This window comes from Anas acuta, chromosome 5 (assembly GCF_963932015.1).
Source record: "Anas acuta chromosome 5, bAnaAcu1.1, whole genome shotgun sequence".
Classification (NCBI taxonomy): Eukaryota; Metazoa; Chordata; class Aves; order Anseriformes; family Anatidae; genus Anas; species Anas acuta.
In genome coordinates this window covers 23,563,768-23,587,385 of record NC_088983.1, presented here as the reverse complement: position 1 = coordinate 23,587,385, position 23,618 = coordinate 23,563,768, and the positions used below count along the sequence as shown (strand labels likewise).

The 23,618-nt window shown below is 43.2% G+C and overlaps 1 protein-coding gene across 11 annotated transcripts in view; it reads left to right on the top strand.

Moving 5' to 3' along the window:
* Positions 1–23,618, top strand: part of ESRRB (estrogen related receptor beta) — a 157,021-nt gene that overhangs the window by 72,522 nt on the left and 60,881 nt on the right. The gene's annotated exons all lie outside the window — the stretch shown is intronic.

The window sequence follows — 23,618 nt, the reverse complement described above, 5'->3', positions numbered from 1 at the left end:
TCGGGGAAGTTAGGAAAGAAGGCGAAATCTTTTCAGCGTTTGCATCCAGCTCGCTGGAACGATTCATTTCCACGCGCGTTTCTCCTCCCCGATAAATCTCAGCCTGAGCTGAGTCCCCTTTTGTGTGTTTGCATGTTAATAATCCGTGTGTCACCTACGCAGGTTCTGTGGTGTCATGAGATGTGGGAGCGAAGCAATTTTGTCTGTTTCATTGCTTTTGTTTTCAGAAGAACACCTTGTATTTAGTAAAATTTAAACACTTAAAAACCCCACAAAGATACTTACCCCCCTTCCCTCATTACAGCTGTCTTTTACCTGGCTTCCTGTCTCGTTTGCCCATATTCCATCCGTCCTTACGCACATTTCTCCTTCCTTTAATCCCCTGCTTCCAGCAGTTTCATTAAAATGAGACTTAGTATTGTTAATACAAATTAATAATCTAACCCATGTGATTTTCCTTTCCCCACTGGTGCTTCACTTGTGGCTGCTCCATTTTGAATTAAAAATAAACAAACAGTTTCTTAAGGGAAATGTATTCTGTATGCCACTGGGAGTCTTGGAATATTTAGTCAAAAATAGAAAGTGCATTTACCTTCATTACCAATCAACAAAAAACAACTAAACAAAATGCCACAATCAAAAGCTAGATCGTTATCGCTTACTGTGTTGTCTGTTAACTTTTTCCTTTTATTTGTTCTACTTTGGGAATTGAGAAAAGGAACTCAAACAACGTGAAAACAGCAAGGAAGAATCTGCGTGGGGGATTGCTGCTCACCCCTGCTACTTCACCACGGGCTCTCAGGCAGCGCCCAGTAATGTCAAGGGCGCCTTGCCCATGTTCACAACTCTTTGGCTGCAGAGCAGACAGATGAAGGTGGCCCTGGGGGAAGTGCCACCGAGCCCCTACAGCTTTACAGTACACATGGAGGGCTGATTTTTGAGAAGAGAAAGTGTCGGAGTGCTGTCAGTTTAGAGAAGTGCTTGGCTTGGTTCTGTGTGCCAGCTAACCTTTTTTTTAACATTGCTGAGGCTGGGGAAGGGAGACCAAGAAATATGAATTTAAATATCTTGATCTCTATTTTTTTTTTATTTGATGAGTACAATGACAATGCAGGGAAATACGTCTAAGTCTGGAAAAAGTTATTGAGAGAAGGAAAAGGTATGAGAAGCCTTAAAAACACAGTATAATTAAAGGTGTCTGTGCAGTGTGTCAGGTGCTGCTTTGATTTACATTTTGGTTTTGTTGAGGGTAGATTTCAGATTGCATTCTTATAACTGAGGGGAAAAGTTGATCCAATATATACCTCTTTAGCAATTTCTACCTCCCACTGTAAGACAATTGTATTGTGAACATATCATGCAAATGCGGGGACTGTAGTTGCGCCTGGATCACTACCTAGTTGTGTGAGCATGTTATCCTTATGGTACTGATCTACTCATTGTTCTGACTGCTGGGCTTTTTAGCCACTAAAAAGACTTTCATAGTTATTTTCCTCATTTAAAAAAATAATGCTTTTAATTATGTGTGCGGCATTTTTAGTCAAATTAAACCTTAAATTAAGAGTGAATTTAAAAATACTGCAAACTGCCTCTTCTTGCTTCGTTGCATGTGAGGCTATAGGAAATAACGGGGGGAAGAGAAGTGGACGTGGTCACTCAATACGTGATCCATACAGTTACCTGGAAACTGTATTTCACCTTGCAATTATTGAGAGAGAATGAACGAGGCAAAGGAGAGAAGAAGTGACTCCCTTCACCTTGAAGTTTAAGAACTTGGTATTCGTAATAGCCTCGCAACTGAACAAAAAGTATCTGAGCAAAGGAATTCACTGTCCCTTGTCGTGCTCTTTAGCTTTTGGATTTGTCTTCCTGAAGCAGTGAAAGTTCCCTTTCCTCTGTCTGAGTGTGTTGAGCTGAATGATTGCACCAGGAACCTGAGGGAGCCCTGGGCAGCGGGTTGTGTGGCTTCCCTCGGTGCAGGATCTTACAGTGAGAGTAAGAAAATGCTTATACCTAATTCTGCCCCTCTGTGCATGTGTCCTACGGCAGCTATCTGTTTGGTTTCTTGTACAGGAATCCACGCTTAAGCGACCACTACCTACCTTTTGGTACTGACCTTTGGGCAAATTATTCCTGGGGTAGGTGCTGCAGCTCCAAGGGAGAAGCTTTTGTATGAGTTGGAATTGGCAAACTAACAAAGGCAACGATTTGTACCTGCGGTTTGTCTCTCAGGTGAGGCATATGGCGAGAATACATTAGTTACACTGCGCTGACAACGTCTGTCTGCAGTACGGCGGGAGGGGAACGCGCGTGCAGACACCAGGAATATGCACCCGGACACATCAAATGTGGGATTATATTCACACAAATGCATGTGTGCATATAGAAATAGCTATATGTAGCTATGTGCACATACATACGGTCATGCTGAATATCAGTGTTACGTGTATCTCATACGCAAAGCTGAGGCTGTTTCAAAGGAGAGTGAAACAGGGCAGTTTTACTTTTTTAGCTTAACTTCCATGTCCCAGAGATATTTTTTTCTGCCATGCTAGATTTGCTACTGGAAATACTGATAGGACTACAAAACTGCCATCTCTGTTTCTAATTAATATTCTACATGACAGACAGAAACTGACCAAGTAACCATAATGAAGGGAAAATAAAAATCATTGGCAAATAAGGGCATCCTGCCAGATGCTATGTCTCTTACACAGTTTCCTCTGATGTACAAGAAAGACACATGAGTCACTGATCTGATAAAAATGAAAATTATTTCATGAGCAGAAGGAAGAAGTTGAAAGGGATATCTGATATATTTGATAGAGAGACGGAAAGGTATAACACTGGAATTTTAAGTCAATGAAAGAGTGAATTCCGGACCCTGCAGAAGAGAATTGACGAAGTTGTTGTCACTGACTCTAATGCACTGACCGAGGAAATGTGACTTAATTTGAGAGGTTACTGGAAATGTCCATATTCTGTGAATGGGAGGAAATCTGAGTCAGAGAAGCTGAATGCAATGGTCTGCTCTGACTATCTCTGAAAATCTGGGATAGGGAGGAGTTGTTAATTGGGGAGAATGGGGAGGGAGCTGTGGGTTTTATTGACAGACTGAATTGAAAAACCTCTGTAAGGGAAATGGCCTAGTTGCGGGGTTCCTGACTAGGTTCCCATCGCAGAATGGGGTCTTGCTACATTGAGTGTATTGAGCACGAAGCTGATGAGGAAATTGGTACCTTTACAGTATTTGTATCAACTTTTCCCTCCTCTTCCAATTCCGTTTGTAAAAGTAAAGATGGTCTAATCATTATCAATTATTGAGAAATATGGAAAGGTCAATATATTTAAAAAAAAATAGGATTTTTTTCATTGCATTGATTTGAAGTAATCAATAAATATTGCATTTAGCCTGAGAGGGGAAAGACTTTGGAGAGATTGCATCAGAGAAAGTTGCTGTGACAGAGATTTCACATCCCGTTTTCTTCCTCTCCCAGAGAACGTTGCTCCATCCTCAGTGCCCTTTTTGCTGATATTCCCCAGCCCTGTTTCTGCTCCGTTTCTACTGCTCAGAATTTCACATCATCTGAAATATCCTGTATTTTTCAAATGATTTGAGTTCAATACGAAGTTCTGTTGTGCATTATATCAGTGGGTCTCTGTCGGTTTTGCCAGGGCTCAAAGGACACAAGTGCTCTTAGCGGATGGAAGAAGGGAGAAGGGAAAAGGCTTAAACCTGAGGCCAGATGAACTTCATAATTTCCGTGGGGAGCATGGTAGAATTGCTTCAGAGTGGAAAAGTAGAAAAAGATGGTGATAAGCCTTGGATCTGAAAGCCAAAATCCTTTCTCCAGCTTCTTCTAATTCCTGCTGCTCAGTTTAGGAGTCGGGGGGTCATAGCAGCCGCCGGCGTTGCAAGCCAATAGCTCCATCGCAGATTGTGGAGACTGGGAAATTCTTCCCAGTAAGACCTATTTTTTATTCCACGGATCTACTGACGTTAACTTTACAGCCAGAACACAACAGAATTTTTAGTTTGTGCACTGTGAGGAAGTAAATTTAGCATCTGTCCAGTACCCAGCAGTGAGGTTCCTAGGTAATGCTGCTATAGAAACTGGGGGAAAAAAAAGCAAGATCAGAGCTTCCACAGAAAACTGTGAATCAGATGGTTGTTTGTGTAGCGAAGGGACTTAACAAAGAAGATATTAGCACTACTCATTCATGGTGACCTTGTTGAAAATAGGAAAATCTTGATTTCTTTCAGTCTTCTGAGTATCGGCTGCCTTTGAGTTGGGAATGTAGTCGTCTCTGCGTGGCTTGCATGTGCAAAGTGCTTGGTGCCTGCCATCGGGAACAGAACATGATTTAGTTTTATTTATTACTAATAGTTCTTCAGCTGGTGAGTTTTACATGTTAGGAATTAAATTGTAGTAACTTACTCTGGGTCTTTGTCCATCCTTTCTGTGCTGGCTCTCTCTTGGGCTTTGCCCTGACTCTTCAGAGCAGGAGAGGTGCCCACAAAATGATCCTCGCCTCTGGAGCACTGTGTACTTTGCCTCTTCCAGGGCTTGCGAGTGTGGCTGCTGGCAGTGACTGTCTGCGAGGAGAAACATGCCTGCTCAAGGTGGAACGCACTGTATATTAATATATTTGTCATGTTTGTAATTGCAAATGTAATTAGCAAACAAGCTCTGGGGGATTGAGGACTTGAAACTTTCACTGCACATCATTTGACCCCATCTTGACCGGACGGGAGCTTGTATGCCACTGTTAACCCTTGCTGCTCTTGCAAAGAAATGCTCCTTGCTCCTTTTGGTCTGACTGCTGCTAAGTTTGCTGTTTGGTAGGTGTCTTTTTTTTTTTTTTTTTTTTTTTTTCCTTCTACAAGCAGCTTTGTACCTGTATTTGCTAATACCTTCTTTTATTGTGATGGCAAGCGCTTATGTTCCTCCTGCAACACACGCTCTAATACTTTCTCTCCTAGCATTTCTGACACAGTCTGGAAAGCATTCTGCAATGCCCTTTGTGAAGAGCACTGTGTACCAGTAAGTGCTTTTGCATACTGAGCTGTTCAGTGCATTCCTATCACCACAGGCAACGTTACTATTCAGTGCCCCTTGCACTTCGCAGAGACAACTTGCGAAAAGCAGGTGGCAAGCTGTTATCACACAACCTGCGATGGCTCTGTGTCCCTGCTGAGCTGGAATTTTCTTGCACTCCCTTTCTGAATGGGGGAGGAAAAAATGAATAAAAAAATCCTGTTCATTTTGTAGGATCCCAGCAAATCTCCGTATAGTTACCCTTAGGCTGACTTTGTCATCCTACAAAAAATATTCCTGCCCCATAAGGATTTAGTGAATAGCACAGAATCCATTCATAAAGTCACAAACTTGTGTGTATATAAAGAAAAGAGGACTCCTTTGCTTTTTCATGCAAATATCAACTCATTTCTTTAATTTTTCATTTTCAAGATAAGACTTAAGTTGTAATAAAAAGGCAATGGTAGTACTGTTCTTGTTTTGGAAAGGGTTTTATTTATTCCTGCATTTTTGTGTATGTTTGAGGAAATATATTAAACACAGAGGTGGGTAGCTGTTTTCATACAATTTTTGTCGTGGCTGTAAGGACATCTCACAAATATTGCGTCCTGTTGAAAGCTGGCAAGGAAAAGGAAGCCTGTTCTAGTTTGTTCTTGGTAGGGTGAGAGACGCTGAGAACCCCTTACCTCCAGTCCAGATTTTCCTTTTCCAATCCTCGAAATGCTGTCGGATTTACCATGTATTTTAAGGGTCACATATTTTTCTTAAATTAGAAAAGCCTATAATGTAGGAGATGGGAGTGTGCCTGGGACCTTCAGTTTAGAGTATCCTGCGTAACAGGAGACAATTTCTTATCATAGCACCTTTTGTTTTGAACTGATTGTCTATTTTACTGCAGCTGTTTTTACATGAAGATGTCTTGTTGCTCTGTGTCTACTCTTCTGAAAGGCTGCTGGTACATATGGCATATTAAGAAGTGTTATTTTCTAATTTTTCCCCTTTTTCTCCTGGCACTTTAAAGTTCCCTTTAGTAATAATGGCCCTCAATCTCCGGTGATGGAGCCGTCACCGTGAACAATGCTGGTGAGTGTATTGTCTCGCTGTCCTTTTACTCAAGAGAAAGGTCAAAAGAACAGCTTTAAAAAATGTTCAATTCTCCTGTTATGATTTTGCATATGGAGGTGGTCATTTTTAGAATGTGCAAACACTTGGGTGAAAATAAGACAGGAATACGATTTTCTATCAGTTGCCGCTGGTACCTTTTAAAAAAGGTGCTGACGTGAACAATCACAAACCGGGTTTCTCACTGAAATTTACACCATTTTGTATATTAAAAAATTAAAGGATGCTACAGAATGAACGCACAGAATTCAACAGTTTTTATTTTTCTCTAGTCTTCTGTGTAGTTTTTGTTTTTATTCAGTCAATCTGACAACTTTCTAATTCTCAGCCATATTATTTATTTCCTGATTTAAGAAATTATACCTATCTAGATGAGATTTTCACAGATTTGGCAATATGACGAGAGAGAACATAGGGTGCTACTGATTTCAGGGACTTCGTTCAGAATTCTTTCTGGTGCACAGAAGCAGAATTAGTCTTTATACATTTTTAATGTATACATTTCCTTTGTACTTTGCTTTTTATTCTTTAAAGCAATCTTCAATTTATAAAGAAATTTTAAGGAATTGCAGCACTTTTATTTTTCCTTGTTTCAGGACTACGTCTGGCATGCAAATGCCATTTAGTTTTAAACAGTTCAGAAAGTGCAGTAGAGGAATAAGAGGCATTTAATTCTCTGGAAGGTGGAACACACCAATTCAGCTCTTCAGCCCTTTCTCAGACTTAGCGTTTGTTGCTTCTACGTTTTACCTCCGAGTTTGATTCAGTTACTTTGTAGTTTTTGTGTTTCTGCTGATAGAGTTTTCTGAGTCCTTTTTGGAGTCTAGGGGGGTAATGGTACGGGGAGATGCTGAGGCCATTCTCTTGTGAAACTGAAAGCCCTGCAGCCTATTGCCTGACACGCTTTAGTAGAGGTTTTTTGTTATCAGATTTGTCTGTAGTGCAGAGGTATCTGGATGGATCAGAGCTGTCCCTACACCTAACTGCATTAAGCAGTGACTTCCAAGCATTTCGGTGCAGCCCGCAACGCAGCCTGCCCAGGGACAGGGGCAGGGAGGGGGCCGCAGGTACAACCCTGCCTCGCTGTCAAAGCCACGGAAATCCCGACCTGGGGACTTGCTTTTCAGTACTTGGGCTTCGTGAAGGACGCTAACTTTGCTTCTTGTGGGTTCTTTTTGCTGTAGTAGATTGTAGCAAATGTGACCTTCTGAAAATGATGGTTAAGTGCATTGACGTGTCTGTATGTATTACTTTACATAGATGATGCCAGATGCGTCTCCCTCAGAATAATTGATGCAAGTTGCGTAGTGGCACCAAGCAGGCTGTAAAGGACTGGAATGAGTCAAAGTATGACAGAAACAGTCTTCTTGCGTAGAGATCTGCAAGTGTATGAATGTACGTCTAGCAGGAGATGTGTGTGCATACTTATTTTTAAGTGGACGTGCACACACTAAGTTAACAGAAAATACATGTATAAAATTGATCATTTTATATATAAAATATGTTCATTCTATGCTGTGTATGTGCACTATTTCACTCGAACAGTTATCTCTACAATGTCTCTTCATACCCATACTCAAGTCTTTCTGCATGTGGTTGCGTATTTCCGTGTGAGTATGCATGTATAAATGCATAAATACTAAGAATGGGTAAGTCTGTCTTCATCACACGGTTGTGCTGAGTCTTTCTTAATTACAGTTTGTATATCTTTCGATAGCCTTGCTTGGAAGGTGTTCAGTAAAAGTAGAACGCCGTCCAAATATGCCATACGTAACATTTGTGCTTAAAAAATATTTGGTGTTTTTGTTAGGACTCAGTAGGTATAATAATTAGTAGGTATATAGGGTTAGGTGTTACTAAACAACTGTGAATAGCTGTTCTGTTTACAAATCAATGCATATTAAAATCTGTGATTTATAAAGATAAGCAAATATTTTTTTTAAATAAAATGCCACAGGGGAATTTGAAAAACAACGTGCAAGACACAGATCCCGCTACAACATTCTCCAGATAAAGCTGGGCTCTTGTGCCGTAACAAAAAAAAAAAAAAACATTGGTTTTGATTTTTGTTTGTTTATTTTATTTTATTTATTTATTTATTCTATTCTGGTTATTTTGGAAACTTCTTTTTTATTCTTTTTTTTTTTTCTTTTTAATGCCTTCTTGTTTTTGGAAGGCACGGAATGTAGTTTGCTTTCCTTATGGAATCCCTTGCTCAGAAAGTTATTTGAAGATGGAATGTGCTTTGTGTTTTTCAATACCTACAGTGTTTCTGATGGTTCTCTTTTTATTCTTTTAGATGTGGTTTGTTGTTTTTCTTTACTTTAAAACAGAGCAGGTGCTTTTCTTCCAGCAATTACAGTTAGGGGACTGTCATTGCAAAGGGAACTCTAAGCCCTAACCATGGCCATGATCCCTGTATCACTGATAATATGGACTGTAACTGTAGAAATCTCCCCATTTTTGTGTTCTAACATGGGTTTGTTTTTAAAGGTATGAAAAAATTTAATTCTATAGCCATTTTTAATAACATATTTATGAAACAAACAAACAAAAAGCTCTTGCAGTACAGTGATGTGGTATTTATACTTGCTTTAATGTGCTCGTTTTCCTTAGAATTTTCACCCCAGGTGTTCAGGGAAAAACAGATGCAGGTTCCCCCCTCCCATTGTTGGTTGAAAGAAGAAAAAATACCTGCTTTTGGATTGCCTGCTTTTTCACAATACCGTTTCTTTGCCTCAGTCTCTGCAAAATGTTATAGATTCAATTCCCTTGTTGGACCAAGAGTTAAAAATTAATTCATGAATAATAAAAACCAATCAGTCTTGTTGAGTTTAAGAAGGATTAGAAGAAGGGGTTTTGTAGAGAAGCAGTTATATATCTTGGTGCTGATGTTGTTGGACTAATAGATATTGTACTAGGTCCCGTTGGTTATCTGATAAAGGTAGCTGATTTGCAAATAGGATTGTTATCCTGATGACTAACGAGTCTAATATTGCATGGATTAAAAGAGGCCGGGTGGTTGGTGTCTATTATAAGTTCTGGACTCCCTCTTAGGAGATAATTTATTTGATTCAGAAGTGTGCAGATTGAAAAGGGACCAGGTAAATACCATAAAGGAATGTTTCATGATTCCTTGCCATGCCTGGCATTTTCAAGGAAGGCACCAAATTGTGCTGAGCATCAGCTTGCCCATGCTGGGTAGCTGACCACGGGCTGGTGCCCTGCACTCAGAGCATGTAACTGGCAGAAGGCAGGCACAGAGAAGGAAAAAATCATTATCATCATGAGGTAGAGGAAGGATGTGCTCCCAAAATTTTGTGATGCAAAACCTGATCCTGTCCCTGCAGAGATATATCCTGTACCACGTGAGAGGGGGAGAAGAAGGTGGGAAGACGTGGCATGCAGGATCCTTGGGAGGTTAGACACTGCTACTCAGCCTGCAGGTGGACTGGCTGTTAGATTTGGGTAGGAATAAAGGCAAGGTAAATGGAAATGTCCTTCGTGTGGAAGGAGAGCAGTTTTGCTTCCTTCGGTGGGGGACAGGTTGGAGGCTTTGCCTCCACCTGCCCATTGCCCCAGTGCAGGTAGGAGCTGGAGGAGCTCTGCAGCCATCTGCAGGGCTCTGCCGACAGTGCGCCGGGCACCTCGCTCCTGAGGAAGGGGCTGCCTGGGGACCCACCATCACGCCTTTCTTGTCACAGGCTGGCTCGCTGGAAACGTTCAAATTATTTTGCCCTCTAAAAGGTGTATGCGGGTTTCTCCTGGGCACGTTGGCAGTGCTCTCACTGCTGCAATAAGAGAGGGTTTCCATGTTCGAGGACCTTGTGGAGCCTCCAAGGACACTCTCTGTCATCCCTGACCAGCTCTACCCTGCAAACTCCCTTCCTCGTTTTGCTGGTACATATTTGGAAGCTGTCACCACATCCGCAGAGGAGCGATTCCACTGGCTGTGGAGATCTCACAGTAAAGAAGCTTGGTTAGGAGAGAAACCTTAGTGTTTCCCATCTTATTTCTGAAAAACAACAAGGAACTACGTTACCATCTTTGAGTGCATCTTTGGTGTGTTTGCATACTGTTTCCTAAATGAAGCAATGTCTTGCTTTTCCTCATTCTTGAGTTGACACAACTGTTTTCTGGTATCTTAAAATATCTAGTTTGTCACTCTTTCCCTAATAATGTGGCAACTAGAATTTTAGGTTCATGTAGGTTAAACCTATATGAAGATGAAGATGAACCCCTACCCGGTTCCCTGACAGTGTATCTTGATGTCTCTTCTGTAGGTGAGTGGCAGCTGGGAGAATAACAGGGTCATTGGGATCTGAATCACGGTGCTCTTGCAGCCTGAGTTAAGAATCACAGGTATATTGGCTTGAAATTCATAACTGGTTCATCAAGAGAACCAATTGTGTCTCGCCAGGAGATGCAGGAATTTATGTAGCTAATTTCTCATCTAGTCTTGTCTGCATCACAATATGATGAACATGTAGGCATACTTGTTTTAAATCCTCTCCTTATCTTTTCCCTTACCAGTAGCTGGTTTATTGGGATTCTTTTCTTCATAGGATGAATGAATAGCTGCGAGCAGCAAATAAATACAGATTTAACAGGGAACAATCCATTCAGTTTGGGATTGACATTATTTTGACCCCTGTCCCCAGTCCTCAGTGTCCCTAGTTTCTTCTGGGAGAACTACATCTCTCTGATCTCACTGTAGCTTTGATACTCTCACCAGAGTGCAAGTTCAGATTTGTCTCTTCTCATGATATGGACTACTGAACCACAGAAAAAAACCTTTAATAGCCATAGAGAAAGATCTTTGAGGAGGAAGCCATATTAAAATGACTTCTACCTTGACAGAAAACCTTCTGCCAGTAATAATGTAGTCAGTACTTGCTGCCTTCTAGCAGCAACTACTGTGTTAACAGGTTCTGTTTCACTCGCAGCAATAGGTAATTTATATTGGGTTACTTCATCTTCTGAAAGCAACTAACAACCATGAAATGCTGTCAGTGTTGTTGAAGGAAGAGGCTTGTGTTAAGAATTTATATGGGAATCTAGACAAGCAGAAGCCACAAGATGAAGAAACCATCTACAAACTTTGAGCGTGTTTGGGAACTTGCTTTTTAAAATTGTCTTTTAAGGTGCTTTGGATCTGAATCGGCTGTCATTTATACTTGTATAAATAATAAGTAACTGTCAAAATCAGATGGCATACACCAGTATAAAACTGGCACAAGATTAATATTAGCCCATTCAGCTCAACATCACAGTAGAGGAAGATATCCCTTGAACTGCTACAAGAGATCATATTGAAGGGGGGGAAAAAAACTAAAGTTTTGCACGGAAGGCCAGGAACTAGTCATTTTCCTTGTCTAAAACTCTGCCAGGTGCTGCTGGTGCCTCAGATCACCAGCTGCTTCTTTCAGAGTTCAGCTTTCATGCTTCCAGTGCATGAAATGATTCTTTCAGCCCTTTGGGAATAATTTGGAGTATGTTGGGGAAGGCTCTATAGTGATAATTGGGGAGCAGTTTGATGCATGGCTAAAATGCACAGAGGACAAAATGCCAAATGAGGTGTGAGAGGAGGTGAGGTGTGAACTCGCTGAAGTTGCAAAGAATATTATTGGGATAAAAACACAACAAGAGAGTAAAGCAGGACTCCCAGGAAGCATTCCAACATGTGGGGGATTCCTGAGAGCTCCAGATAAGAATGTCCTTTGCCAAATCCATGAAGATGAAACCAGTGGAAGAAGAAGAAGGCCTGTGCAAAGGAGAAAGACTAGAACATGACAGCTGGGAAGAAGAGACCTGATTCTTGTGTCAAGTTTCTTTTAAGGTGTGTATATATATAAATGCCATCGAACTGAACAGCAATTATATCTTCAGAAACAAAGGATAAAGAAAAAATGGAAGGCAAATGTAACAAACCGTGCCTTAAGCGAAACGTTACTGATATCCCCCTGTGAGTCGAAATCTAAGTTGAACGCCATCTGATTCTTTAGTGTCATGAAGTTTGCTGCTGCTAGGGAATGTGAAAAGCAATGGCCAGTTATGTTCCACTGTTCTGGACAGGAGATCCCAAGGAGAGTTGATGATGCAGAATGATCTTGAGCATTTTGGATTATATCCTTCCACTGGACAGTGTTAGAGCTGTGTTTGGCTGGAGATGGTGAGCTGGAGGAAAGGTGAACGAAGGCAGAATCTGTGGCTGCATCTTGCCTTGTCTAAGGTTTCTGTTTGCAGCATAGTAGGAAAAATCTATTTCTCACCACTTTTCCCGTCTAAATTACTGAACGCACACTGATAGTGCGTGACCATTTCTTCCTGAAAAAAGTTGGAATTTGAGTACAACAGCTTTAAGGGAAGGAGAGATCACAGGAGGAGGAAAGAAGATTTTGGTAGCACTTTTATAGGTTTCAACTGCTAAAATTGAATAAGGATTTGCCTAAAAAATTCTCTTTGTGAGAAATTGTTTCTCTCAGGGCTTTTTAATTCAATGTGCACTGTGTGGCCACTTGGCTGGGAATGGACTTCTCTTCTAATTTGTGGACTCATTTGATCTGTCTCTTTGCCACAAGGAGGAAGTGTTGGCGGTGTCCTTGTAAGGTGAGGAAGAAACATGTATGTAAAGCCTGCCCACGCAAGCACGCGGGTCCCTTCCACCTGACATCCCTCTGTCACTGGCTGAATGCAGAGCCTGCCTCCTGCACCCATGATGGGGAATCTGGGAGCTGGGTGGTGCTGGGAGCAAATTGCAGTGGGGGGAGATAAGGCATTAGGGCAGCAGGATCTTTCAGAGGGCAAAGGAGCTTTGAAATGGAGCTTTTGACATTGGAAAGAGCTGCTGTGTGTAATGTCGTGGGGCCCGAGGAAAGTGAACAGCTCCCGTGGGATGAGGAGATTTATTACAGTGTGTTTAGCATCCCTGCAACTAGAGAAGGAAGATGCACATCAGCCGCTGGTAGGAGGCCTGTGCTGCACTTCTGCTCCACGGGAGCGGGGAAGACAGGAGCAGCGCATCATTTTGGGGTGGGATGGGGCTGGAGTCCTGTGCGGTGGTTGGGGTGAATTAGAGCAACCCAGGTGTAGCATGGAAGAAGGAAAGGCTCAGCTGCCCCTTTTGTTGTGATAGAAACACTGTGGAATAACCCCGGCAGAAAAAGCTCACCTTCAGTGTGCTGGAAAAGGGGAAGACTGGGGGCTACAACCAATTTTTAAAGACTTTTCTGGCCCCTTCTGTAAACTGTTGCTGGTTTAAGTCTCAGTGCTGCGTTGCAGAATTACCGTGTGCTGCTTGTTGGCTCTTGGCAGCAAAGTGCAGGAGATAATTTCACTTTTCTCCTAACTTTTATTTTTACCTGAAGTCCTTTCTGCTGAGTGGGAAGGAGGGAGCAGAGAACAGCACATGGCAGCACCTCTTCTGCTTGAAAAGTTTGTGGGCCTATGGCATTGCTTGGTAGTTCCTGTTCTCTTCACGTTTGTGCACTGCTTGCTCTAGCAGGTGTGAGGAAGGTAAAGCAGGTTCTGTATTTTACCTGTTTTTGTAGAGTACAGTGCATTGATAATTCATATAAATACTTATATGACACTAAATATACAGAGAGTTACATGGTGCCTACCTGCTGCTACTTGGTCTAAATGGATTTGCCTCTGCACCCATATGACTTACGCTTGTACGTGCATCTCGTGCACACCTCTTGTACGTGTCTGTCTGGACTAAAGTAAGCACGGTTACCTCCTGCACAGCTCCAGCTTGGTTTTCAGGAGGTGCCTCCTGCTGAACTGAGACTCGGAGCATCTCCTTGGCCTGAGAAGGGTGCTGTTACAACTCCTGTGATAAATGTTAGCATTTGAAACAGCCTGACAGGAGTGTGAACTGATGGTAGGGGCTGGATGAACACATTCAGTCCCTGAGAGAATTCCTGACTCTGGGAGACGTAGATTTGGGATTGGGGTTACGGAGCCAACATTTATTTCAAGTGTCATCAAGACTGAAAGGTGCTTTGTGGAGGTGAGTTGAACATCATTTGCTCTGGAGAGTTAATGGACAGGAAGCAAAAAAGGGCTGGGTAAAAGAGTTTAGCATCTTGGAAAATAGTTTTAGAAAGGCTAATCTGCGGTGTTGCCTAGGCAAGGTTGTAGCTTATCCCCTCTTTATTTAGGGATTTACAGGTGCAAAGTGAAAGATCTTCACAGGAAATCGGAGACAGAAGGTGAGCCGTGTTTCCATGCAGTAATGCTGTAACTCTGTCAGACATGTCCTTTCCTTGATGTGCGTTCTGACGCCTGCTTATCACTGGGAAGGGCAAGGATGCAGGTTTTGCCTCCAGCTGCCGGGCTGGAGTAAATATCGTTCTGTGGCCAAAGGGGCCTGTTAGCCTCCAGGAGACACCAAGCAGCAGCACTCAGAAAAATTAACAGCAGTAAAAGTACATTATACAATTCATCAATCTTTTGTTTTCAGCACTGAAGCAATGCTACTGGGGGCGCGTGGGTTACGGCGGGGTCAGCACTTTCATTAGGAGATCCCTGGTCCCCCACCCGCAGCCCAGCACCGTCCCCAGGGGTGCAGCAGCAGTGCTTTCAGCAGTGGGTGCAGGCAGCAGCCTGGCACGGGTAAGCCAGACCCAGAGCAGCCGTTCAGTTCCAGGCAGCGTGAAAAATCAGAGGCGGTTAGGTACGAGTAAAAATATTATAAGTTTCCTCGGTGTCAGCACAGGCCAGTTCTGATTTTAAAAATGAAATATGGCAGCTAATTAATCTAGATCACAGCTTAATCGCCTGTGGTGGGTTTTAAAAAAAACATTTTTGTGAGAATTTAGCACTCATGAAAGTGAGAGGCTGATACTACTGCACAGACCAAAGCACAGTATGGCTAAGCTGCCTCTGACCGGCTCTGCTCAGGCTCCTCCTAAGGTAACCGCTGCTGCTACCTCTGGATCTGTCCCTCCATCTCCTCCTCTGTAGCAGCACCCACAAGCTATGTACCCCCAGCACCTCTACGTCTTCTTTCGAGAGCAGTGTTGGAGGCTCGGAGATGCAGACCAGCAGCTTTGCAGGTTCCCTCGAGGATGATACAGGTAATGCCTCTTCCTAGGACAGGGTCGCGGTGTGCTGTCTGCGGATAGAGGTGTGGAGATGCTGCACTGCCCTGGAGTGCCTGGTGTGAACAGGGAAAGGCAAGGGAGCAGCAGAGAGGGCACCAAGGCAGCAATTGGAAAGCCAAGAAGACAAAGGTTTTGCTAGTTTAGTTTTTTTCCACCTGATCCGCACCAGGCTGGGACTGGGGAAAAGAAAAACAATCCACCCAATGTAATAGGCTGTGAGTGCATTTACATTTTGTGGAGGTTTTGAAAAGGCAGCACGAGTCCTTCATTGCACATCACACCCATCGTTAGTGAGTTGCTTTCTGCCAGCTTTTTCAGGACATGCAGGTCTTGCAGAGGGACGTGTCAAGGGCACTGGCTGCGAGGCGATGTCAGCCAGTTGGTTGGCTGGAGTGAGGGATGGCGTGGAGGAAGGCAGGTGCGTGTTTGAGAGACATGCAAAAGAGATGGACCAAGCTGAGTCTACGTGATGGATCACAGAAAGGGCCAGGACTGTGTGAGAAGAGACTGTCTATTAAATTTTGAGGAATGGCTTTAAAATAATCCATCAGCAAAGCAACAGCTTTCTTCTTTGTTCAGTCAGCCTTTTTTAGCTGGAGTCTCTTCAGTTAGGAGTAAACCATTTGCTTTTTCCTTCCTCTTTCATTTGTGCATATGCTAAGCTGTGTTCCCGACTGTTGTTGCAGTTTAGCAAAGCTGAGCAGAAGGTAAGCAATCGAATGTGGAGGGCAGGGCAAGAGCTGGTGTTGCTAATGCAAGTTTGTTGCTCCAAGAGCCAGCACCTCAGCCTGGCACCCATCGTGGCATTGCGGTACTGCTTGTTTGGTGGGTACTAATATTCTGATAAAATGCCAGCTCAGAAATTTACATTGGTTCCTTATTTTCTGCTATAGTTTCCATAGGACAGGCAATTCTTTTTCCAATTCTTGAACTCTGGCTGTGTGCTGCAGAAGAGCTGCCACGTTAGGCATCAGAGACAGATGAGCGAAACAATCCCTTAATGCGCATACGATTTTGAGTAGCAGTTTGAAGTCCTTGTGGTTGAAAGGTGCTACGTATTGCTTCTTATTCACTGTAAATCATCATTTTTTAATATATTTTTTACGGTGACCTGAGTGGATAAAAAAGGAACTCTTCCATTTTGTGAGGTAATAACTGTATCGTAGGTGAAATAAAATACAAAGCCAAAAGCTTTAAACAAAGATGGGTTGTTAATATTAATAAAAAATGATAGCACTGTTTTATATCTGTAACCTTCAGCGATTATCCTGACCTATGGAGGAGCAAATAGTTGGTGCTTAATTTGAATAAAAACATTATTTCTTTTTCTGTCATGTAGATGAATTGAGAAGATGGAGCAGTTATGTTTACCGAGGGCACGGGGATAGTGAGGCCAGAGGGCAATAGAGATCTGAAGAATACGGTTCCCATTCAGTCAGCGTTACGACCAGCAAAGAAAGTCCTGTCTCAGCATAGCAGCTGGGGAGCAAGCACATGATTTTCAACCTGAAAACACAGTATTAATGGGTTGTATTTTGTTGTGCAATATTTGATCCATGAGGGCCCTGTGGCCAGGAGCCTGTAAAGCAATTTGAAAAATGTAAGGAACATGTAACAAGGTAAGAACTCAGAGAAAAGACAAAGAATTCACAGCGATATAGGATGGGTTGTCCTTTAAAAAAAAAAAAAGAGGGGGGGGAGTTGCACACATCAAAAGGCACTTTGGAATGATTCAAGATACGTACACGTCTGCTAGGTCAGAAACAAGGAGATTCTGGTTTGTCCCCTTCAATTTACCTTTGCTGTTATGCAGCGTGTATCCCCACAGCATCTCCAATCTAGCTGTTTAGTCTGAGGAAGAATAACACATACATGAGTTTTAGGAATACCTGTGATTTGTTCTTGCAAAACAGGGCTTTTAGAACCCTGTGGGCACACAATTAACTGTTTCATTTTAATTCAGCCCTGTGGGAAGGGGTCAGGGTCTCTCACTCTGTCTCTTTGAAATTGCTTTGTAAAGAAGATGGTTAGTTAGCATCGACTGAGCATCTGCCATCGAGGCACATTGAATAATCACCCGATCCCATTCTGGATTAGAAGAGAGAAAAATCAGACAGGGCTAAGCACCAATGATTAGTTAGTTTTACTGCAGCCTGGGGATGTATATGGACTAGGCTCTCACAGTTTTAATTTCCTTGATTCTCTGTGAGCTTGTCAAGACACGGCCACCAGAAATTTTGGAGGGAAAAGGCTGGAGCTGGTATCTCCTTTTCTTTTTCTTTTTTTTTTTCTTATTGTTGAAATTCTTGTTTTCCTTCATTTGCGATTTTGGGTCACAGAAAGAAGAGAGCATCCCTGAAGATGGCAGCACAGACTCCCCAAACCTAGCTGCGGTGCTCACAGAGAGCGGAGTTGATGCTTTCTGACCTGACAGGGGGATCCTTTCCCTGTTTCCTTCCTTCTGCAGACACTCATGTGGATGTTTCTGCTGTCCAGGGCAACGTTTTGCTATCTGGTTTGTGTTCCCAGTGAGTGGGGATTACCTCTGGGACATTTTATTTTATTTTTTCTCAAGGAACTGGTAGAATTTTAACTTGAAGAAATCGACTTTTTTTAGCTGTGCTTAAACATAACAGTTGTCCTCGCATAGTTGTCATTTCTGAGTGAAAATGATCTTTCTCTTAAAATACATGAAACAAAATCTAAGCAAACATATAAAGGAAGAAATATCCTGAAATGTTGAGATGTACTTGAAGCATGAGTTTGGGAGCAAATCTATAAAGATTATGCAGATGTGAATGACTGTTATTGTTGCTGGGCTTTGTTAAAAAGCAATTGAATTTTCTGTGGTATTCTGTCCCTACTGATAAATTATATATATCCCTTGCTCTTGGAAGCACGCAAAGTAACTCCTCTGGTTCTGCCATTCTCCTAATTTCTGTTCTTAAGGAGGCTGAGAGGTCTAAAGCTGGGATCAGGATCAAAGCCCAGTTCCCGGCTTTTCTGTAACCTCCCTAAGTGATCTGAGCAAAGACTTTAAGTCTCTGAGTCTCTCCCTGTCTGTAAATTGTGGATCGAAGCATCTCCTTTCTTTTAGTCTGCCTTTGAAATCCAAGTTCTTGTGGGCGAATGCTTTAATACGCAGTACACCGCCTAACACCTTGGGTGAAATGCTTTTGCAATGAGAAGAATGCATTTAATAATAAAGCCTGCCCTGTCCCAGTCACAATCACACAAATTAGATTGTACTTCCTTTTTGCTTTAGTGGAGAGGAGGTCCTGAAGATGGGTGCGACATGTCCTAAGTCCTTCAGCTTGAATTTCTACAATCAAGATGAAAGCTTACGTGCAGTGCAGATGCATCTGTTCTACCTTGACACAGGTCACAGAAAGATGAGAGTGTCCCTGCTTGTTTGGGGCTGAATGGCAAAGAAGTCTTTGCTTCTTTTCCAAGCAGGTTCCTGTGTTTGTATATATAAACATATGCTACACGTGGCAGTCCTGATTTTGACACTCAGATATGGAGATAAGCACACTTTGTATTTCTGGAAAATATCCTCCTTATAGAGCAGCTCCCAGTGTATTGCACTGCATGCGTAAGCACTAATTTCAGAGACCTTTTTGCCCTGGCAGCATCTATATCATACTGTCTGTGCCCTGCCTCTATCCTTACTGTGTGCCAAAGGCATAAAGGACAAAGTGTTTTTGTTGCTTCTCCGGCTTACCTGTTGCCTGTCTCCTTTTAAGGCAGATCCACTGCAAGCTGATCTGGATCATCTTCGATTTACAGTTACCAGAACCTATTTTCTGTTTTTCTTTGCTGCTGCCTTTCAGAGTCTTCAGAGAGTTATTTTCTTCTCACCCCATCTCCCATCGTTCCTATCTTTCTGGGTTGGCTCTGTCTCTTTAGTGAAATCCAGGGCTTCCCAGGACTGCATCGCGTGCCTTTTTTAGCTGCTTGAAGGTTCATTTCTCCGCTCGACTCAGCCAGGCCTCCCCCTGATCTGCAGGGTTGCTCTGCCTCAGATTGGCTGAGCTGGAGCTTTTGAATTCTACCGATGTGAATGCTATGTGCCTCTGCTATTCTTGGGAGCCTTGTAACATGAAGAAGGGCAATATGGTGAGCTAATTACTTCCCAGGTCAGTAAGTAGGGCAAAACTGTGATTCAGGTTAATCTCCTGGGCAGTTCTGCATTATCATCCTTTACTGCTCAGATATGGGAACCAAGTGGCCAAAGGCTGTGTAAGAGGAAGGTTCTGATAAGGAAACTCCTTGGCACCAGTACCTGAGAGGAAGGCCTGTGGATGGCTGATGTTGGAACTCTCTGTCCTGGGAGTCTTCAAATAGTTTGTGTTCACCATCTATTTGTCTAATGTGTTCTGTAACCGGAAAGCAGAAAAGCTCGGTTCAGATCCAAGCAAAGCTCAGTTGCTGCAACTGTAATGTGACTTCCTTGTCTCCTCCTTCACCACCGAATGACTGTGGTTTCAACATTAGTGTTGTACCTTCACCTGTGTGGATGCTGCCACCACCAGCAGCACCTACCTTCGTTGTGACAGGACATGGAGCTAAGTCCTGGCTGTGTCCTGGAGGCATTTTTCTTACACTGGAGCAGTGCAGATGCTTCTGAGGCTGTATGTGTTTTTATGAAGCTTGAGCCAGGACTGTGTTTGAAAGATGCACACGGTATCTGAAAAATGTAATTTTCTAAAAAAAGAAGGAGGAAGGTGTGTGAAAATAATGATGCCTGAAACAGTGCAAGCAAAAGCAAGCTTTATTGAAAGCAGAAAAGCAACATAGATGGAGAAAGGAGGAAGCTTCTAGTCTTGCAGTACTTGGTGAGAGGCCTCTTTTTTTGAAGTGATACGGAGGTTATGGTTTTGTTTCTTAATGCAAATTACTTGCCTTCAGCATTGTAGAAAAAAAAATGATACGGTGTGAGAGCATGAAGCCATCTAGACAACCAAGACAGACACCAATGTTTTTTAGTCCATGAATTTACTGATTATAAAAGCATTCTTAGAATTTTTCAAGATTGAAATTTAGGTTCTAGAATTTAGAGTGTTTGAATGTGATGGCACATCTGTGGCAGGTTTGGAATTAAAGCAGTGGGATCGACTGAGCACTGCAGGGTAAGTCTCAACAGGGATGGTTAAAGTCTTATGCAAATATGGGTCAGGTTTGTGCTCTGTGAGTTTTATTGGCAGGATGGCTTGGTGTGGGAGACAAAGGTATCTGTCACCTCCTTGTGTAACATCAGACTTGCAACCCTCCCTCCCCACCACCACCGCTTCCCAAAGCTCAGTAGCTAGAGAGGAGGCAAGGGACTCAGTGTCAGCCCTCGGGGTGCAGCAGTCATCAGCCACCCCTGGGAGTACTGATGTGCCTGTCACTGCAGCTAAGGAGGATAAAACAGCAAGCACAGAAGCCTTAAGATCCATCCCACATCATCTTCTTCCTAAGCCACAGGGCAGATTGCTGCCTCGGTGTCCCCTGTGATGTAACCCTTACGCTTTCCCATCTGAGGAATTTTCTCCTTTCTCCCAGCTGCGTGCTGCTGCTGCCTGGGTACGTTCCTGGAAGAAGTCTGCCTGTGACACAGCAGATCAATGGGCGCAGACCCAAGTCCCCTCTCCTCCCAGGGATCAATATGGTGTCGGAGTACGATGCTGGGGCTGGCATTGCCTACTCCTTTCAGGTCTGGCATTGATTAGCAGCAGCCTGCAAATAGAAGTGGAGCAGTGATGCTCTGCAACCTCGATAACCCATCCTCAGGAGCCTGCGAGAGCCAAGGGGCTCCTTGCTGCCACCGCAGCCAATAGAGCCATTTCATTAGGCTGTAAAGGTTAATTGCATTGAAAACTGGCATCATCCTCAGCACACGAACATCGTAAAACTCCGGAGTGGTGTGAGGCCTGAAGCTGTCTCAGGGAAAGCAGAGCCCGTCTGAGCTCTGAGAAGCTTTGCTGGGCTGCTGGTAGGGGACAGATTTCTCAGCCTAGAGGAAGCTGGTGAGGGGGTGATGGTCAAAAGGGCACTTTCTAGTTATGCACAGCCTTTGGATTTCGTCCTGCATGCACACGAGCAGTTAATATGGAGGAGCAGCACATACAAACTCCAGCTTTTCCTCAGAGCCCAACAGGTAAAGAAGGAGCGCATGACAGCCTGGGAATTGTGGTCTCCGTGTGCTACAGCTTCGAGCTGAGAAGGCCCTTAAAATCCCTCTCTCTTCTGTGCTAACAGTGTGCAGAGCTCAGGCTCTTGGAAGATTGTTGCCTCAGCCCCTTAAAAAGTACAGCTGGGGTTTTCTTTGCTGCAGGAGGCCACAGGTGGTGTTCTAAGCTCTAGGAACTGTCACCTGTCTGAAAACCATGGGGAAGGCTTGCTTTTTTCAAGCCTGGCCCTGTGAAAGTTCAGGTGGTCAATTCCAGTGTGTTGTTAGAGTAGTGTGTGTGTTAGTGGTCAGAGAACTGTATTTTGTGTTTGGCTTATTTCTGTCAAGATTTTGAGGGGGCTCTGTACTCTATATGCAGAATGTCACAGTTCAGTTTGCTGACTAGAGTTTCAGAAACGAAGAAAATTTTGAGCATCTGAGAATTTTTGAGGATCTAAGACATGTACTTTCTCATGGGTAAAGAGGAATTTGTCTTTAAGGGACTGTTGTTAAGACACAGACTTTCTGTTACCTTAGCACGTCCTCTCATCCTTTTCTTAGAAGCAGCATCTTAGAAAGTGAACAGCTGTAAAGACTGATGTTGGGTTCTGAGATTTGGCTTTGTAATGTGTGAAATGTTTTGAGGTGCTTTTACTGAAAATATTAAAACAGAGCAGACGATTGCTTCCTAATCTGACACACAAAACTTTGCAAAACCAGAGTCTTCAGTCTGCTTTTTTTTTTTTCTTCTCCTGGCTGTTAGTGATTGAGCAACAACTGGGCTATTAAATCACCGATTTCAGCTTGTTTATTAAACTCTCTCTTCTTCCTCCCCTTCAAAGTCACTGTCTGTGGGCAATCTTTACCTAACTTTTTTTTGTCTCATGTCTTGTTGCTCTTCCTTTTCTGGGCTCCATGTTTCAAGCCAGATTGTTGGCTTCAGCGAGCTAAACGTGCTGCCTCAGACAAGACCTTCCACTGCTAAACCCAGAAACATGAAGACAGAAGGATGGGTGTGCACAGCTCCTGCTCTAAAGGGATTCCCTTGCCATACACAGAGTCACATCTCTGCTGGGTTGTGGCTGCAGTGACATCCCACTTATATGCTCCAAGCAGCACGGCCGTGCCTAGCATCTTGCACATGACTGCAGAGCAACTTTGTTGGAGTAGGAGGTCCGCATAAAACCTGGGCAGCTGATCACCAACCTTATTTGCTTCTTGTAGATTCATGGAAAAGGAATCCCAAAAGGATCCACACATTTTCATTACGTCTAATTGCTAGTATATGCCAGGGCTCTGTAGCTCCCCCGTCTCCTCTGCCCTCTGTACAGGGACCTTCTGCTGCAGCTTGACGGAAGGTGGGTGAAAGAAATGGTTTAATTGTTTGAAGGAGGAAGACGAGGGTAGGATGGGAGGGTACATCTCAGGCTCAGGAGGGCTGTTTCGTATTTTGAGGTGCTTTTCCAATGTGCTGTGGGTTCTCAGTAGGAAGGGCACAGTGAAGAGCTTTCTCTTTAATACAGTGTGCATTTTATCTCCGCAGACTTCTTGCAGACTTAGTTTAAAGATCTTAGCTCAATACCATTAGTGTATCTCTGCTGAAGGCCCTTTATAAAATTGATTAGAAAGTGGGCTTTTGCATGTGTGTGTGTGGGCTCTAATCTGATTTGAGTCCGAGATGGTATCTTTAATTCAGTGCATCGCGGCAACTAACTCACGAACTTCACCGAGAGTCAGGGCCCCTAATTTGGTTTGAGAATACATTAGCAAAACGAGCTCAGAAGGCCCCTTTTCGGGGAGAGAGGGAGGGAGGTGTCTTGGGGGTGGGGGGGCTTGAGGGAGGATAGGAAGAATTGACTTGACAGAGAGGAGTCGTGGATTTAAACAAGATCCTGGGCATGATGTTCCTGCAGTGGTTCCCAGGAAGAAAAGGAGGAGAGAGTAAGATTGATTGATTGATGGTCTTACACAAACCATGGAGGATGATGTGAACCTCAATGCAGGTTTAACCCTTTCTTCTCACACCGATAGTGAGAACCCAAGGTGCTGTTCATCTAGCATGGTTTTTTATCCTGTTCCCATTCCTGAATGCTGCTCTGCTGGTACCTGAAGCAGACACTAATGTTGCAGAAGTGATGGTATGTTTTTGCTCTGGTAGATGATCCACACTATCAGAACTTTTCCAGACTGATC